The sequence below is a fragment of the Peromyscus eremicus genome, chromosome 1 (assembly GCF_949786415.1).
Source record: "Peromyscus eremicus chromosome 1, PerEre_H2_v1, whole genome shotgun sequence".
In the NCBI taxonomy this organism is placed as follows: Eukaryota; Metazoa; Chordata; class Mammalia; order Rodentia; family Cricetidae; genus Peromyscus; species Peromyscus eremicus.
Window position 1 is genome coordinate 128,657,924 of NC_081416.1, and position 19,227 is coordinate 128,677,150.

Consider the following 19,227-nt stretch of genomic DNA (forward strand, 5'->3'; position numbering starts at 1 on the left):
AGCACTCATAGTTCCATGCTCCTGACTTCAGGTGCAGTGTGGCTGGTTTCCTCATTCTCCTTCTACTGCGACTTGTCCACTAGGGGCACTAGACCTTCAAACTGTGAACCAAAACAAACCCTTCCTTAATTGTCTCCCTTGGTTATTCTGCCATTGTAATGACAAAAGAGACTGATAGAGTTCTGATGGTCTGGTTAAACAGGTTAGGGAGGAGCATTTCTTTGCTTTTGCTTTCTGGAAGAATGTGTGAAGATTGACATTGATGATGTCCTACAAGTGGGATTGCTGCACAATAGAGTACATGCTTTAAATTGTGATCAACAAAATTAACTAGGTTGCCATCTCTGTTGCAGAATTTTACTCACTTAAAGCTGTTATTAGAATGTATATTTCTCAATGTGTGGTAACCGTCTTTCTAGGACATTACTGATACCTAATGTGTGAGTATTTAATGTGCAACTAAAAATAAAAACAATCAAATGCCGGGCGGTGGTGGCGCACCCCTTTAATCCCAGCACCCGGGAGGCAGAGCCAGGCGGATCTCTGTGAGTTCAAGGCCAGCCTGGGCTACCAAGTGAGTTCCAGGAAAGGCGCAAAGCTACACAGAGAAACCCTGTCTCGAAAAACCAAAAAAAAAAAAAAAAAAAAAAAAAAAAAAAAACAATTAAATGTGAAACATTTCATATGCCTTTCTCTATATTTCCCATGGTAACTTATTGATTGATTGATTGATTAGTGCAATATATTTACAGATTAGGATAAATAGTTCTAATATTATTCCATGTGGTACATGGGATTATTTCTCAATTTTGGTTTTCTTAAGTTGTGACACCTATTACTTGCAAACAAAAAGTATGTTAAATTACATCGAAGGAAAACTTTTCCAGTCATTGACTGCATCTTCTTCAGATATTTTGTATAACATTTTAATAGACTTATTTTTAAAGTATGAACATGTGTGTTTCTATGCAGTTACTGCAGAGGCCAGAAGAGGGTGTCAGATCTCTTGGAGGTGGTGGTATAAGCAGTTGTGGCATACTGGACACCAGTGGTCTTCATGGCTGAGCTATCTCCTCAGCTTCTACCTTTCTTTTTTTTTTATTATGCATTAGATTTACATATATGATTGTTTTATTTCGGAAACATTTTTAAATATCTCCTTCTGTGACTGAGAAGACAGTTTAGTCAGTAAAAGGCTTGGTGTGCAAGCATGAGAACTTGAGTTTGCTTCTCAGAACATACAGAAAATGTAGGGTGTAGTGGCACAAATCTGTATGCCTGGTGATGGGGAAGCCTAGACACAAGGATCCCTGGAGCTTGATGGATAACCTTTCTGGGTTAATTGGTAAGCCCCAATTTATAATGATAAAACTTTACCTCACAAAGTAAGGTAGATAACTTCTGAAGAATGATATCTGGGTTCACTTCTGACCTCCATATACTTGAACACACACACACACACACACACACACACACACACACACGCACACACCTCTATTAAACATACCTCTACAATATTACCACCATTTGGAAATGATGATTTCATGATACAATATACTTTGAAATCAGTTACTGCAAGTATTCCTTCATTCCTCTTCTCTAACATAGTGGTGTATATCTTCATTATTTGTTCACTTGAAAAATTTAGAGTTTTGCCATTATAATGATAGTTTTATATTAGATTCTAATGGTAATTATATTGAAATGATAAGGCTTGTAGGGCATTGCTTTTGTATGAACTCACTTTTGAATTAAGTATTCAATATTATTGAGTTATATTATCTTTTCTTTATTTCCTTAATTAAAATTTTCCTTTTCATTTTATGTGCCTCTTCAAGGTATTTCCTGAGTTCTTTAGTTACACAATTAACCAATTCATATATAGAGAATGGATTAATATGTGCGTCTCTCTCTCTCTCTCTCTCTCTCTCTCTCTCTCTCTCTCTCTCTCTCTCTCTCTCTGTGTGTGTGTGTGTGTGTGTGTGTGTGTGTGTGTGTGTGTGTGTGTGTGAATGGTTTTTGAGACAGGGTTTCCCTATGTGGCTCTGGCTGTACTAGAACTCGCTCTGTAGACCATACTGGTCTCAAACTCACAGAGATCTGCCTGCCTCTGCCTCCCAAGTGCTGGGATTAAAGGCACGTGCCACCACCATCTAGCTCCACATAAAATATTTTATAACTAATACAATCAATGTTCTAAACATAGAGTCAGTATGTAGTTTGGTTCTAATGTATCTTTTGATATTCTAGCCCTGATTTTTTATATTGAATTTGTATGTGTAGGCTTAATGTCTACTATATTTCTACATAGAAATTTTTAAATTGTTTAAACATTTATAAAGTTATAGTTTTTTTTTACTGTAAAAGCTGTTGATTTTAACTCAATCAATATTATTTTATATTCTCTAACTGTGAGGTTTGTACTCTGGTTGGTTTGGACAATTTTATTTAACTCTTGGATTTTTATCTTCTCCCTTTACCCCAATATTTTCAACAAATCATATTATTTTTAATTTATCTCATTACTTTTCAGTTTTGCAAAGATGTTTTAGAATTTGCTTAATTTAAGACATATTCCCTTAGTTTCTTTGCCAAATACCCCAATTCTTTTATTTTTAAAATGCACTGATATTTCATATTTTAAATTCATAATATGTATCTGCTAATTAGACTTCTTACTACAGACAAGTGGGAAGTCATCCACTTCTTCTATTCCAAAATAAATACAATGGTGAATAAATGTGCACAACAACAACAGAATAAATAAATGAAACAATTAGCATCCACAAATCACCAGTATCAGACAGTAACACATAAAGCATGTATGCTTTATAAATTTTTAGATAAAGGCAGTTTGAATCCCAGGTCCTTACCTAGAGCTGTGTGTATTCCAATTCCTTGGGTCCGGATATTTTGAAGGAGCGGGACAGACCTGAAGGATGTGCAAGTCTCTGCCATAGTGAAAACAGGCTCATGCCACCTGAAATGGTTGTTGAACCACAGACTCAGCACCATTCTCATTGAAGAAGCAATCTGCGCGGTACGTGAGCAAGAGGGATTAGTGGTTCTGTTAGTTTGAGACTTAGGTTAGTTGATTCATCAAACACAGTTCTGGCTGTCTTTACTGCTATATAGCATGAAGATAAGGGAAGATCCAAATGTTCATAATCTTACTCAACTAAAGTTGTGCAGATGTATAAAGAAGATGTGCTAAGAGTGCAAATCCTTGCTCTGCCTCTACATTTTGTGAGGAACAGATTCAGTATTAAACCATTAAGCTCGAGGGATTTTATAGATGTTTTTAATGGTATTAGGAAGTTCCATTCTGCTTTCAATTTTTGACTGACATCAGCGCAAATGTGGACTCCATTCACTGATATTTTATTACAGACACCTATGTTCTGAGAATTATCTTTGATAAAGCATTTCTGAAATGAATCCAGAAGGATATAAAAGGCATCATATATCATAACAGCTGGTGTTTATTCTAGGAAGACAGTAAGAGTTCAAACAGGTTCAGAGTAGTAGGCTAGTGGTCGAGTGCTGGGCTTCATGAATGAGGCTCTCTTTCCATCCCAGGACACAGGAAGGACTATCATCATGGAATGAAGAAGCTTAACATCACTCACACCAATATATATATATATATAGCATCTTGCAGAAATTAATACACAACAGAATTAAATATGAACAGATTGAGAAAATAATTGTATTTCTAAGTTTCATAAAGGCATTAAAAAACTGAAGTGGAAGAAAGTTAGAGGGTAACTTACAGGAGTTAATTTTCTCTTTCTTTCACATGGGATACAAGGGATCAAATTCCGTTCACAGGCCTTCATGGCAAAGACGCTTATCTACTGCACCATTTTGTGGACACCACTTCCATTGGAAACATTTTTGGAAAATCAAGTAAGGACAATAACCATAACAACAACAACAAATTAAAGACACAAAGTTCAGAATGGAGGATTAAACTCCAGGTCACTTTTTCGTACCTGACTAAATCCTAAATCCTGTACACAAATTCTCCTAAGAAATCTCTCTTTAATCTACAAGTGGTGATAAACATATTTAAGTAGAGTAGAAGATACAGTCATGTTAGTCAAAATCAATGGCATTTTTTTTTCATACTGACAAATAACATCCAAAACTCTAATTATGAAACCAGAGGATGTAAAATATTTTTAAGAATTTATTTCAAAATATACTGAAGATCTATATATTAAAAGAAAAGTTTGCTGAAAAGAATCTGAAAAACATTGAACCAATGGAGACACAGCCGATACCATAAACAGAAAGATTCAATATTGTCAATGGCAACTTTAACCAATGCCACAACAATTCAGTTTAATGTTGTGCACCTCTCATAGAATTCGATACATCCAACTCAGCCTGCAAAAGGAAATAAAAAGTGCTTAGATTGTGCATTGATTCTGAAATTAAAAAATATAATTAACTGATGTGGAGAAGTTATATTGCCTTTTAACGTTACTTTTAAAATTTTCAAGCATTATATTTTGGTTATTTGACAGACTTTACACATTCACTGTATCTAAAAGGATAGAGAAAATAAATGAATTTTTTAGTTCTGTCCAGCCCCTGAAATGGTTGTAGAAAATCTAAAGTCCAACAATGGTTTATGAATCTTGATTGAAAGACAATATAGAATTTGGAATATGATTTGAAATCATGAGGATAAAGTTCAGAGCAAGCATCTGTTTAATCCAATAATAATTTTTTGTAATTTTTAATCTTTTCAATAATTACTTATTTTTAATTGTTTTACTAATTGTAAAATATAAACCAAGTTAATTTCCAACTTACTTTTGTCATACAACAAATTGACACAAATTCAACAGTTTCAAAAAATAAAACACATTTAGCTGCTCACAGTGTTCTACAGAAGAAGCCCAATATTGCAGAGCTGGCTTCTGTGCTTAGCAAACAGAGGTCTCAGTGGCTTGGTTCTCATCTTTCGCAGGGTTCTCTTCAGAGCTCATTGCTGCTCTTGGAGGAGTTCCCATTTGTGTGGTTGTAGAGATGATGTCTCCGCTACTGTGTCGCCTGTTGGTGGAAGGCTACCCTCTGCTTTGTGATCCCACTTCATTTCCTGTCACATGACTGCCCACTTCCTTGCAGAACTAACAGTGTGGCACATCTTTCTCATACAGGAAACATTCTAGAACATCCTCTTCCACTGTACGTCAATAAAACGCTAGTCTTGAGGCATGCATGGAACCGGATTAGAGTCGTGTGAGTTTCAGGGGTTGCTTTTTGATCAAGCCCACAGATTAATGGTCTTAATTGCATGTCCAATATCACTATTGTCAAGTAACCTAGCAAAAGCATGACATTTCATCATGGTCCTAGTCCCTAGGATTAGGATAGAGAATCTAGTACACCACTCTAGGATTCTGATTACCTTACAGAAAGATTGTTATAAATCCAGATTAATCAGTAAGGTTGATCGTGCATACAGATTTAGATGAATAGAACAGATGGGGCATTCTTTAAACAAATGTTTACATTTAGGGTCAATTGATATTCTTTTCAACAAAACGTCAATTTAAAAAAGGATTGCCTTTTTAATAGATGATGCAAAGACAAGTAAACACTGCATGTAGACAATTAACTCACAATACCCAGCTCAAAATGGACCATAGGCTTAAAAAAAGTGTTGAGAAATAAAAGTTTAAATTAAAAACTTGTGAGAAAACACTTTCTGTTCAATTATATAAGTTTCTGAAACATAGACTTGTTAAAATAGGCTTCACTGAATTTCAGATTTTCTACTTCAAAAAAGACAATAAAGAATAAACAAAAGGAGATATTATCCATATCTTAGCAACAACTATTTTAAAATTATATGTCTGACTTTTAAAAAGTTGTTCTAAAACATATAAAAATCCTTCATGATTCAAAAATGAAATAAAATCTAATAGTAACTTAGCAATAAATATTTCACCAGAGATCCAAGAGATCATGAAAAGATATTTACCATCATTAGGCATTATTAGAGAAATATGGTTATAACCACAATATGACACCACTGTATGCCCTTCAAATTACTTTTATTAAAAAATTAGATAGTAGCAAGTGTTGATGAGAATGTGCAGAAAGTAGAACACTCGTACATCTCTTATACAAATGTTGAATGGCATAACAACTGCTGAAACTTCTTTGGGAAGTTCTTAAAAAGTTCTCAGATCACATGGAAATTCAGTTCCTGGATTTCTCATTTCAATGGCATGACCACAAATATTTATAGCATCACTAGTCATCAAAGTAACTGGCAAACTAGAAAACATCTTGGAGAAGGACTTCCTATCATACTTTTACAAAGCTATAAAGATGTAAATTGGATATTGATTGCAATCCTTAGCCTGGATAATAACATCAGCAGTCTGAGGCAAGATCAAGAACAGTATTTAATTAACTCAAAATTTTCAATTGAAAGCTTTCTCATGTCAAACTTTGGAGCTGGTGCATAGTCTAGTTTCATAACTGTTGGTTCATAAATCAGCAGGTCTACAATATGTGCATGCCCTTAGCAGCTGCAATGTTGCTTTGCTTCTGTATAAGAATAACAATTAGCTGACCTTTATTGAGTGTTAACTGCTTGCTAAGGCCTGGGTGCAGTACTTTATATGCATCCACTTATTTAATTCTTGTATAACTCCACAGACCAGTTACTATGGTAATCAAAATATTATAGGGGAGGAAATAAAGACTGAAGGAGCAGCTTACTTGCCCAGGTCCTCTGTGGCTAAATGATGGAAAAGCACTTGGATCCTAGATTTCTGTTACCAGAACCCATCTCTCAGCAACCAGAATGGTATAATAACAACAATGAAGACATTAATAATGATAATGATAAGGAGAAAACCTATTTATTAGGTTACCAGAAGTTCATCTTTTGATGGATGAGTTAATTTCAAAACTGGGTAATCATTTCCAAAGACGTTTTCCACTTTCTAAACATAGTCACAGACCTGCAGGTGTCTTCCCACAATGCTAGATGGGTGCACGGTGTGTTTTCCATGGTTTCCCTAGGGGACCATTTTCCAAGTACGTGCTGTATCCTCAGGAGGATGCTTTGTCTGGTTGACTCACATGCTTTTTTAGGGAGTCTTTTTATTTGTTAAAGTCAATTTTGAAAATGTGTTTCATGTCGAAGGTCAGATGTGAATCTTAACACCAGTCCCATTCACTGATTACACTGATAATTTCTTTCCATGCTTCTCTGATTGTAGGAACCTAAATTATTTGAAGATATTTCCTTAAAGTATTGCTCTAAGAATTAAATGCAATCATACATATCCCTCCCTGATGCAGGAAGGAAGGAAAGAAGGGTGAAGGAGGGGCTGGGAAGGAGGACAAATGCACATAATATTGTTGTAATAATAATTAAGGAAAACGATAAAGTGTTAAATAGTGGAGCTAAAAGACACAGATTAAACCTCCCATACCTGTACATAATTCCCTGCCAGATCTACTTAAATTGTCGAGTTGACACAGAAGATATTTGTAGGGGCATCAGACTGGAGAACATTGGCATAAGGCAAATTCAGTTTGGTGTCAATGCAGATGTCTGTTTGGGGTATAATTGCCCATGATATTTAATTTTAAATATCATAAATTACGACTTACACACTAATCCCTCTTCAGGAATGCCCTCTCGGACTCCCTTTTAAAAAACGGATGCCCTGGGCCACACCATTCCCCAATTTTATTCGTAAATTAAATCATGTACCAAGAACCCACAAACATTTCCCTTCCTCGCTCCAAGAATGGGAAATTATTTGAGTTTGTGCTTCAGAGAAAGCCATGAATGAGCATCCTCACTCTGTGTATTCCAGATATTTTCCTAATATGGAAACATCTAAAAAAGGTTCTTGAAATATATGCTCCTGGATCATTTTGAGAGATGTTCATCCATGTGAATATGGGCCTTCTGCTATTGGGAACAGGGACCAAGCCTGTCTGATTTACCTAGGGGATATACTACATACTATGTACTTAGGGGATTGACTTTAATTAACATTATATATATTTTACTTGAGCAGGATAACGTTCACAGAGTTTGATGGCATCTTCCTCACTGACAATTGTACGGGACTCACGTGACAGTCATCCACTACTTTCGCTTTAGGTCTGTGAGGACTTATGGCACTAAAAACCCAAGTCTGGTCAGAAGTCAGAACATAGGACTACCATTCTTTTCTTTTTCCTCCGCTCCTCCTCCCCCTCCTCCTCTTCTCCCTCCTTTTCCCCCTTTTAAATTAGCCTCACACAGATCAAGTTAAAGAAAACTTGGGTTTTTCATATGTGAGTCATTTCCCCCTAACAGAACTTCCCCTGCCTGGGCAAACAGTAGTAATACAGCTGCTTGCAAGCCCATATGATGAAAGCCTGTGTCACCATGTGTAAACTGTGAAATGTAATTGAAAGTAAAATGTTTAATTAAAACGGACATTTCTAAGCCTGCTTGTGGCAGCAGCCATCTTGCTGAAAAATTATATTTGTTACACAGCAACCTGGGAAAACCATTCAGAAGATGGTGAATGCCAGGTTCCATCGCAAAGTAAATGGGGTGAAAATCGGAAGGCAAGCTGTAGTTATGGTGCATGTCCCCAACACATGCGCCCTGGAGCAGACCACGTCGAACATGAGGACCTGCGGGCCAGAGCCGTTCCTGAGTCAGTATTCATTACCACAGAGCATCCCATCCCTTCAAACAATTCCCCCTCTCACTCATGTCGGCGAGGCTCCTTAACAACCGGGCTTTGAGATGTTCTGCTCTCGCTATACTGCCTGAAACGGAAGGACACTCCTTGTCTCCAAATTTCTCCTCAGAGACCAGGCGGGCCTTTTCCCTCACTCATAAAAGCCACTGATCCCAGATAATTCAGACTCGCGTGGAGATAGGCTTTGCAGAGGTTTGCAGTTCAGATGTGCAGACAGACTTTGAAAACGAATTTCCATCTGGCATGCAAAGGGCAGCTTCTCCTGCCTGGAGGTGGGATGTCAAAGAGCACCTGGCCCGAGCTGGGTCACCATCCAGCAAAAGTCCCAGTTACAGAAAGCCTCCTTATTGGAGAATTTCTTTGACATTTTCTAAAGGGCAAGTGAAATAAAGTTCTTTTTGGCTGCATCTTTCACTTTATCCTCTAAAAACCAGCCACCAACAGTGGATCTAATCTTGCAACAGTGCAGGAATAGTCCTGTAAAAAGGTGACAGCTCCTATATATATATATATATATATATATATATATATATATATATATATATATATATATATATATATATATGTATATATGTATGTGTGTGTGTATATATATATGCGTGTGTGTGTATATACATCTCTATATATAATAATCTATATGTAATATAGAGATGTATACACACACATACACACGCACACACACACACATAATTTTTGCAGTATTATGAGGCTATCTTGCTCTTTGCATGATTACGGGCTTTGCAATCTCATTATCATGGCTCAGAATGAAGGAATGAAACAGCAAACCAACAAATAAATATAGAAAGAAAAGGTCTGCCAATGTGAAACCCATTAAAAGTGTTAATAGCAAAGCAGTGTGGGAAAAAAATCATGATTAGGATATTAAAACAAGTCTTATTGTCTAGATCGAGCAGCCATGCCATTTGATCATTTTTCCTATCTGACCTTGTCCAGTAAGCTCTCTCTCTCTATAATATGTTCTTTATTGCTGAAGGAATGCTCTTTGAATTTACTTTCTTTATGGTGTGATTATAAATCTCTGTGACATCCCTAATGATTCATCTCTTTTGGCACCAGGCAGAAGGATAGCCACTTCCATAATGCACGCGTTTCGTTTAAGGTGAAACCGGAAGAGAGATTTATCAGTCCGCACAGCCTTTCCAGGCGCAGGCTAAACTATAACCATTTATCCCCTTCCATAAACACGTTTAACTCTGGTGTGCTTTCTGCCTGTAATGCCCCATAACTCTATAATGAGAGGTTTTAATTTGTGTATGGTCTGAACAACTGGGCTTTTTCTTCTGCCGAGGGAGAGTTTGTACATTTTCACCTGAGCTACACCATGGAAATAAATGGTCCAAAGCATCCTAATAACTACCCGATCACTCCACTTGTCTTAAATTAAACGCTTTATTGAGCCTCTGATTAGCGACTGTTTTCTGAGATTTTTAAATATCATTTTAAAACTAAAAAGTAAGTTATTTTAAGGTTTGAATGGAACTGAGCCTCTTTCCTGTTTGAGGGTTCAGCTCAAGAAATGCCTTGTACTAAAAGAAGATTGAATTATTTTTTTCTTTTTTGAGGATTCAGCTCTAGACCTCCACGACAATTGGGTGTTCATTATAAGTGGAAAATATGTGAATACACCGTGTAAATACCCTAAAATGTTCATAGGACTGAACGCCTTTCTTATAACATATTTGTGGTTTGTGTGTGCACAAAACAGTGATGTTTGCCTCAATGGCCCTTTTCCATAGTGCAAACAAAACTCCAGGGACAGATCAAAATCCCACACATGACGAGCCAATGATGACAGAAACCAACTCGGCCTGCAAAAATACTTTTGAACTTCAGAGGAGACAAGAAACACTCAGTCCACGGAGCTGGAAGAAATGGAAGGGTTTTTTGTGTTTTTTTTTTTTTTCTTTCCTCAGACATATGTAGAACATTTGTTTCTGTTTTATTTCTACTGTCATAATATGATGGTTTTATTCAGTTTTTAAACATGCTTCAGCTGGAAACACTACATCTTTAAATCAGGCAACCCTGGCTTCAGTGTGAATTCCCTTGCCGCGCTCCCTCACCTTACCCAGGTGCATGTTAAATCAGTATTAATGACAATATCATTCTTGTGCAGTCATCTCCTGCCTGCAATTTGGTTTTAATTACCCGCCACGTTGTCTTTCCCCCTCACTGACAGCCATTAAATAGGGAATGACACTGGAGCAGTGGCTGTGTGCAACACTCTTCACCGGATTTCAGTCCCCTCATAAGGCAGGCTGCAGTGCCTCCTAGTGGCGGACACGAGAAAGGGCCATAACTGAACTGAGAATTTGCAAGCTTTTCTCCCTAGGTTAATTTGGGGATCTGGATAGATTGTGAGGTTCACTGTCTTTATATAAAGGAAACAAAAGTGTAAATCCAAACCTAATTATTAATCAAAAAACAATCATTACTGGAAAAACGTGCTAAGTTAAAATGTAATAATAAATAATATATTCTTTAAGTGCTCTCTGACAGGGTAGGGTGGTGACAATGGAAGATCAGAAATCGCAAATTTGTCTGAGAAAATGGAGCCGAGGAAAGTTCTTGGGGCAAATTATCCAGATTATCCAACGAAGGTGAGTCGCAAGTGCGAAGCACATTGTGAGGTCCATTCTTTTTCCTGCTTTTTTTCCTACACTGGGGGATTTGTCTTTGGTTGTATGTTCTTATTTTTCTTTTCCGTCCTTCCACTTTGCAAAATATTTTAATTTATCTGTGAGCTAAAAGCATTCTTTTACGCTAGGAGTTCATACATCCCAGTGACCATGATCATTTTTGTGCAATCAATGTAGTTTTGAAGTTTTGTTTCCCCCCCCCCAACAAAGTTTTTTTTTAAACAGGACTTCAAAATTGAAACTGATTGTACGAACATTCCATTTAAACACTATGCAGATGCTTCGGGGTTGAAGATTCTCACCTTATGTAAGAGTAATCACATATTGCTTTAAAACTGACTGGCTAAAATAATTCTGGAGGCATGTGCATGACACGGGAAGGGCATTGGACCTTTTGCACTATGAATTTGAAACGTTACTCATGAACGATATATCACAGAGCAGTGTAATGGTGAGGAGGCACAATTATTTATTTATTTATTTATTTATTTATTTATTTATTTATTTATGCTGATTTTCCTCCCTGCCAACTTTTTCGTGTTTTAAAGGTGTTTATTCCAAGGCTCATGGGCCACTCTTGTACAAAAGCTAGCACTATGCTTAGTAGATTCTCTCAACAAGTATAATTACTCGCTTTGCATGCTGCTAAATGGAGAATCATAGCTAACTGCTTTAATTAGAATTTTAACCGTGCATCATATATACAATAACTTGAGCATGTACTCGTGGTGCGCATCTGTGCTTATGTATTTATACTTATGAAAACTCAGACATAAAACAGAGATACTGATGATGAACTCCTCATTCTCCAAACTAGAGGGGCGATGTTAAACACTAATTCATTTCTGGGAATTGCTGTTTCTTTTCATAACAACACATATTTGCTTTTTTAGAATCAATACAAAACTGTAAGTATTTTCTTGGAAATATGGGAGGACATATCAGCAATCTGAAGTACTGTTAAGTGAATTATACTGGTTAAAACCTGATTTTAAATCTTACAGAGTGAAGGGAGAATTAAAAACATTTTTTTTCTAAACAAAGTTAAATCCCCTCATAAACTGTTCTGTAGCATTTCTACTTTCATTCTATAGACAATAAAAATACCATTGCCATGAAAATTCGTGCCTTTTTAGGACAAAAGTGCTCATTTGATTCATGCTTTTTTTTTTTTTTTCCAAAGAGAACAAACACTATTTGGCTATTTGAATGGTGCCTGAATTGATTTGTTATTTTAAGGAATATTTTGCATCATTAAATATCAGCTAGGAAAATCGTTATTCCTTCCAGACTGAAATGGGAAGCTTATACATGCAGCGATAAAGGCTTAATGTCTGATACGGCTTGCATATATTGGTTTACAGCTATATTGAGTCCAGTTAGACTGATTTTTTCATTCCTAATATGAAACTTGATGCTGGGAAATCTGATAAGTGAGTTTCATTTCCCTGGAAATTTATTGCTTCTATATCCCTGCGCAAAGAAATAGCACAAGTAAAAACAATGGGGAGTCTGTCGGCCGCACGTTAATGAAGGCCACTATTTTCTCACCAAGATTCTGCGTTGGGCTGTGAGGGTGATTATCCGAGCTATTAGAATTGTAGGACATGTTATTCCTTTTAGAATCGATCATCATTCCCATTTGCCTGACTGATGTAACATCAACTCTCAAGCATGTCAGATCAAGAGGGAGAGCCACCGTAAACCAGGAAAAGAGATGTTTGTGGTGGGTTGAGAGACAGCTGAGAGCCATGTGGAACCAAGTAAGGCTCACCCTCAGAGCTCTTTGTGGGCTGACCCACCTGCTCTCTGCCCTCTCCACCCTCAGCTCCAGTTCCAGAGCTCTGGCCCCGTCTCCTTCCCACCACATGCTCTGCACATTCTGAGCACCACTCTGTTGCCTGTGCCTCCTGCTCGGTACATTACAGATGGGATAACAGAAGCTGAAGAAGTTTTCAGAGAGCAAGCGGTTTCACTACATTAATTAAACCAATGACTAAAATCATTCAGTAGCTGTAAAAAGGCTAAGCATCATGGGAGTGAGGGAGAGCACAAGAATAACGCTGCCTATTGGTGTCTTCTCTATGCAAGAAACTACAAATGCAGTATCCTGCCCAGGGAGAGTGAATCTATGAGGAATGTCTGGGTGATGGCAAAAGATCTTGAGAAGATAGGCTTTGTGAAAGAGAAGACACTAGTGTGGCACAACAGGGACAGGGTGCCTCATCCACCGCCTTGACTCAAAGACAATATTTCACTTTTTAAAGCTGAGCAAGGATAATTGATTTCGAGAAATAGAGACACTTCACTTGCATTTGTAAAAGATAAATGATGCAATTTGATTCCAAGTATAAGTAGTAGATACAGAAGATATATCTATATCTATCATGTATATCTCAGAAAGGGATTTTTTAAAAAAAATCAAGTTATATTCTTCTAAATGTGGTGGAGGAGCCACTGGGAGGAGATGTAATGGAACAAGTTGTTTTTGGCAAGATAGAGGGGAGAATGCAGGCCAGGATTAGGAATTTAATGAGGCTGAGGAAACACACACACACACACACACACACACACACACACACACACACACACACTGGTTCCCACAACAATCCTCATTCAAGGAGTCGATGAAGAATGGTTACTTGTTCTTAGGTAGGTCAAAAGTTCTGGACTAATCTCAGAGAATATGTTTTTCTTTTAAAACAAGTTCCCTCCCCCTGCTTATACTTAAAAAGGCATGAGAGGTTTTGTTTGGCTTCTGTTTAGTTGGGGCTTGGTTGTTGGATGAGTTTGTTATATAAAATGAGAGGAGTTCCTTTAAGGCAAGCCTTTTCAGAGCCTATTGTATCTCAAAGGATAAGTGCATAAATTAGAGAGACATAACAGATGTGTCTCCTAAACTAATTTGACCTCAGAATTTTAAGAGTTTTATGGACACCCTGTCAGGAACAGCTAATAAAAGCGTAGCAAATGTTTCTGCAGAAAAGAAGGGAAATTAGAACCAACGGACAGGAATATTTAAATATTGGATTAAGACAGATTTTTACTCGGTAGGCAATGAAAAGCCACCAAAACTCTTTGCAAGGGACAATGGTTTCTACTACTGTGTTAATGATAGTTCCAATCTCCAAGGCCGAGACAGCAAGAGTAGCATATTCTCAAACACTGTGGGGCCAGACTTGTCAAAACAAATACTATGTGCTTCCTCCTTGGTTTATATCATCAGCAAGCATGTGCTTTGTAGTGCTCGATCGCTGGACTTCATCCAAACACTGTGGTTGGAAATAACCCACGCTTTGCAGGTTTGATGAGGGTATTGGGCTGATATTTTAATCTTGCTGAGTATCAAGGAGAGAGAAGTAAAGAAGCCAGTGTAGATCGCTAAGCAAAGACTCTCGAAGGTTTCTGAGCACATATGGCATCTCCCAAGAAGAAGCAGGAAGTGTGAGCCCAGAGGACAGCAAGGGCTGTCATGGGGACGTGCAGACATTTGTCGCCTTTAATTAATACTTCCAGTTCTGGATTCTAAAGGCTCCTGACTACACCCCCCACACACACACACACACACTCACTAGAACTTAATTTTCTGAATACTGAATTTCCCATGGAGATTTTGAAGGGTTCTCAAGAGTATAAAAAAGAAGTTTAAGGTTTTACTTTAAAGATATTATCAAGTATTGAGCCATATTGACGTTCACTAAAACTCAAAATCTAATAGAGTGCCTGAACATGGCAGGCATGGTTATAAGCATACATTTGCATATGTACTCCTCATTATACCCTCAGAACAAATGTCATGCTTAGCCTGACTTTATCAGTTAAAAGAGAAATTCATAAAGAGTTTGAGTAGTTTGCAAGATCTTATGAGTCTGTACATTGGAGTTAGTTAACTAGACCCAGGCTTAGCTGGGATTAGATAAAACTAGTTTTGAACACTATCCATTGCCACCAGCCCTTGCTCTTGATAACTGCTATTCAGTCCACATCTGGTTAAGGGTGAGGTTCACAAGCACATTTCTCTCCTTGTTTCAGTGATGAGAATTAGTAAGAACTAGCAGAAGCAAATACATACTGGGCATTTTAGCAAATATTTAAATGTTTGTCCCATCTAGTACTTGCAACTATTGTATAAGTGAAGTAGATAACTTCATTCCATTATACATAGGAGGAAATGAAACATGAAAGGACTAAGTCATATGTTCAAGCTCATAGGACTGGCTAAGAAATGATTCTGAAATACAAATCCTTATTCTCTTGCCTATAATGGTCACAATAAGCCAGCATTCTCCAAACATTGTCTAAAACGTCATGCACACTTTACCCTTTAGAAGTTTGTTCTATTAAGTGCTTTCAAGATGAAAATAACAAATCCCATCTTGCCCTTTGCCCTTACATTGTCTTCCTCTAATTGAAAATAATGTACAGAGAGGCTGGCGAGATGGCTCAGCAGTTAAGAATACTGGCTGCTCTTTTAGATGACCCTGGTTCAATTCCCAACACCTAGTTGGTGACTTGCAACCATCTGTAACTCCAGATTCAGGGGAACCAACACAGTCTTCTGGAATCTGTGGGCACCAGACATGCATATGGTGCACAGACATACATGCAGGTAAACACTTATGCATATAAAATAGAAATAAATAAATCCTCTGTAATAATAATAATAATAATAATAATATGCAGAAAAAAAGTCATAACACAGAGATTCTCGTGTGTTTGTGATCAAAGTAGACAGATTCATCATTAGTCACCTACATTATTATCATTATAATCTCCTAAAGTTATTCATTTTCCATTCTCTTCTTTTATATATAAAGTTCTGAATAAACAAAAATTAGAGATGAAGGCATTTTCTGAAAGTCAAATACCAACGAAGCTCAGCAACCCTGTTGATGGCAGGTTTTCCTGCATTGATCAAGGCAACTGAATGAAGATGGATGCACAAGAATGGCAGTTACACGTAAGAGTCACTGGGTGATGACTTTAAAGATCCAGATTGAAAACCACACAATCAAAACGAGAGACTCTTGCATCCAAATGATTCCTTATGCTGCCGGTTTTCTTTGAAGATATAAATTGAATATGTCTTTATGAACTCTTTGCTATGAAAAAAGGACCCGCTAAGTCAATACTATATCTACCTTCCCTCTTTGATTAAAAATTTAAACCATTTATAAGAACTCTGCTGATTTTCTTTTTGTCCTTGGCAACACTTTATCTAAATAACTAAAAAAGTGGTGATGCATTTCTCAGGTTCCAATTCACTTGCCTGTTAGGCCCACATAGTAAATCAGCACTTCCCAATGAAGACATCATTAAGTCAAATATTAAATCAGTGATAGCATTGTGCCACTAGATCACCTTTAATGTATTAACATTTAGTCATTTATAATTTAAAACAAAGTACATATGGTAAGCTGAGCATCAATATAAGTTTTTCTTTCTGGACAAACTCTCAGAACCCTTTGTTATTATATAATCTGGAAGGTGTGGGTATTATTTGCTCATTTTAAAACTTGACCATGGAGCAATTTCAATGTGAAACGTTTACTAACAGTTTTTAAAAATACCTATGCCTTAAAATGATTTGTAAACATCTATGCAACTGTTGGCTGGCAAGTATTATGAGTTGTATACATTTTAAAGTAACGGGGGTAAGTATAACATGTGTTCAGATTTAGAAAGTACTACAAAATAAGTCATCTTGGGAAAGATTATGTACAATGTATACAACTGACAGCTGGAGTCCACAGAACGCCTTACATGCTGACTCAGTCGGAGTGTGCATTGTTTAAACTTTCAAGTGACGATGCTTATATAGAGCCTAAACATGATATTTTCACATAAGAAATACAAATTCTGAGTATTTTAAGAAGAGGACTGGAGGCCTTAGAAACTGCTGGAATGGCTAGAAGCACATTCTCAGTGGGAACAATGTTACAGGCTCCCAGAAAGTCTTTGTGTAATAGGAAGGCTACAAATCTTAGCTTCATAAGGAAGGTAGAAATTTAGACATTGTTTTTAGAAATAGGAAAGCCAGTAGCACACAGCAAAAGTTATTATGCAGTTCCCCAAAAGACGTTAGCATCTATCTGGCCACAACCATCTTGGCTACCATGGAAGCTGAACACAGAGCATCAGTACCACTGACGGAAAGAAAAATGAAGCTTATTTTCCTGTATGTTTGCTTAACAGTGAAGCAAAAGCATGGCATTTATCTGGTAAGTGGCATCAGTTTCCATTTTGTTGTAGAGACCTAATTTGTATTGAGGAAAGTAGGATGAAAGCTTGTGGCTTTCTGTCATCTATAATTCAAGGATAGAGAACCCACTAGTAAGAGTTAATAGCGGATAGCCATGGCTGTTACAAATTAGCACACTCAATGCATGGCAAATTCAGAAGGCTGAATGACTCTTGATAAAAGGTCTGAGTCCTCCAAACACATTGCTTCCCAAAGTAGGAACGTATAGACCAGTAGATAAGGAGTTACACATGAGATAATCAAAGAAACCCCAGCTATTCCTTAGAAACTATGTCTTCTGCAAGTCAGAAAACATTATCATGGTTAAACATCCTTAAAGCTGCAGGCAGATTCTTCCCACCACTTTAGAAACCGGGGTACCAGGCTCTTCCCCAGTGCAAGGCATAACCATAAAGGAAACACCCACTACCTTAGGATTCATTATAACATCATATATTGTGATTTTGACACACCTCCATGGCTTTTCAAAAGGATAATGAGAAAGATTATCCTAAAGGAAGATCTAGCCCACCTCAATCCTAGAAGGAACAAAAAGTCACCTTATCTTGTGAATATATATCCTACTTTATATCCATTAAAAGATGTTTAACAGTTACAGTTCAGAGGCCAATGAATAGCCACCCACCCTTCACCCACACACTTTCAGGACAGTTCCAGACTTTCTCTAGAGTGTACTTTCCTTTGCCAAACTTTTGTGTAAACTGTCTGTGTCTCTCATCTGAAGTCTCTCCTCTGAGAAGACAAAGACCAACCTAGGTGAGAGAGATCATCATGCTGTAGCAACAGAAGAAGCTTTGAAGGTAGAAACATGACATTGACAACTGTCCTGATAGAAACCTAAGTCATGGGGGCATCAATATGGACATCAGCTAAATGCTTTGCATTTTCTCAGCTATTTTATGTGAGAAGGTAACACCGTACGGGGTCACGGTGGCAGTAGTGATGCCAGGTGAGACAATAACAGGGAGATACGTGCTGTGGTCAGGAATTCAATGACTGGTTAATAGAGAGAATCTGTGTCTATACCATTGAATATTTCATCTGTGTTGAAATCAACACAGATGTTGATTTATTTTTCAGTCACTGTTGGAGATTGTCCCCACTCCTTTCCCTTCGGTTTCATTTTTTTCATTTGCATTTCTTGTGAATTGTTTGATTACCAAATCTGTCAGGTTTGATCTCAACCTGATCCCAAACCTATTTAGACCACATACTGCAACTAACTCACTAGTTTTCACAAAGCTCTTCAACTTTCTCCCAGTGTTTAATGATAATTAAACATTCAGGAAAGCCTTAAAGAATTCTGCATGGTATAATTCACACACCTATAGTCTTGTCTTTTTTTTCTATAATGTCTAGTTTCAGGGTACACAGTGCAGAAAATACATTTCTACTTAATAAAGTAGTGATTTTTATGGATGTTTTTGTGTCAGAACATGGCATAAAATATACCATTTTGGCCACTTTAACTGCGTAGTTATTCTCACTGTTTTCCAGTGGTGCCTAGGAAACTTGCCTTGCATGTGAAGCAATTTTTATTGAACAACAACTCCCATTT

The 19,227-nt window shown here is 37.2% G+C and overlaps 1 long non-coding RNA gene across 1 annotated transcript in view; it reads left to right on the forward strand.

Annotated features, from left to right (window-relative positions):
• The window catches only part of LOC131902304 (uncharacterized), a 69,601-nt gene extending 53,053 nt beyond the window's left edge, over window positions 1–16,548 (forward strand). The window contains exon 3 of the long non-coding RNA XR_009377057.1: window positions 16,225–16,548. This is a non-coding gene — a long non-coding RNA (uncharacterized LOC131902304). The remainder of the gene's footprint in view (window positions 1–16,224) is intronic.
• The last annotated feature ends 2,679 nt before the right edge of the window (window positions 16,549–19,227 follow it).